This window comes from Rutidosis leptorrhynchoides, chromosome 1, assembly GCF_046630445.1.
Source record: "Rutidosis leptorrhynchoides isolate AG116_Rl617_1_P2 chromosome 1, CSIRO_AGI_Rlap_v1, whole genome shotgun sequence".
In the NCBI taxonomy this organism is placed as follows: Eukaryota; Viridiplantae; Streptophyta; class Magnoliopsida; order Asterales; family Asteraceae; genus Rutidosis; species Rutidosis leptorrhynchoides.
In genome coordinates, this window is record NC_092333.1 from 86,298,355 (window position 1) to 86,299,439 (window position 1,085).

A 1,085-nucleotide genomic window follows, 5' to 3' on the forward strand; every position below is an offset into this window, starting at 1 on the left:
CATTTTTGGGACTGAGAATACATGCGCTGTTTTTATTACTGCTTTATTAAATGCTTTTGAAATATATTTTGAACTGCGAATACATAAAATGCTTTTATAAATGTTTGACGAGATAGACACAAGCAAAACATTCCTGGAATGAATTATTATGCAGACAGAAGTTCTGCGGATTATTATTGAATTATGTGGACATGATAATTGCCACGATTGAATTATGTGGATATGATAATTGCCACGATTGAATTATGTGGACATGATAATTGCCACCATTGAATTATGTGGACATGATAATTGCCACCAAATGATATGAATGTTATGTATCGAGAGAATGATTTTTATACACAGATTATGTGTATTAGTTTTTGTGCACGAGATATGTGTACGGTTACTAAGATTTATGAAAAAGGATTTCGTACACGAGAAAGATGTACTGTATTTAAAAGATATAGCATGTACATTACAGGTGGATATAGGATTCGGGCCCATTTGTACCATGCAGTATTTAAATCTTGTGGTCTATCAAAATGATGAATTTTATTGTTTTTAAGATAAACCTATGAACTCACCAACCTTTTGGTTGACACTTGAAAGCATGTTTATTCTCAGGTATGAAAGAAATTTTCCGCTGTGTATTTGCTCATGTTAAAGACATTATTTGGAGTCGATCATCGCAATGGGACCAAATGTTGATGACTTCGTCCGGATGGATTAGGACGGGTCCTTTCAGTTTTGTCTCAGGTGCTGTTTGATTCAAGCTTACTTATCTACTGCTTATGTGATGCTACTTGGACATAGGATCAAGAGATTATCGCATATTTTACTATTGCATTTAAACATTTACTTTATTACGTTGTAACGACATTTCATTTTCCGCTGCGTACTCATTAAAGTTAATTTTCTCATTTAGTATTGTTCTCGTTATTATAATATGTTGGTATATTTTGATATTAAGTCACATTTCGCCCAGGCCCTAACTGGGGGTGTGATAGTAAAACACATATTTGAATTCACTACATTCTCCACAAAATCGGGCAAAATTTTGTGGAGAATATTCAGAAAACTTTTCAGTTGCAGATTAGGCCCAT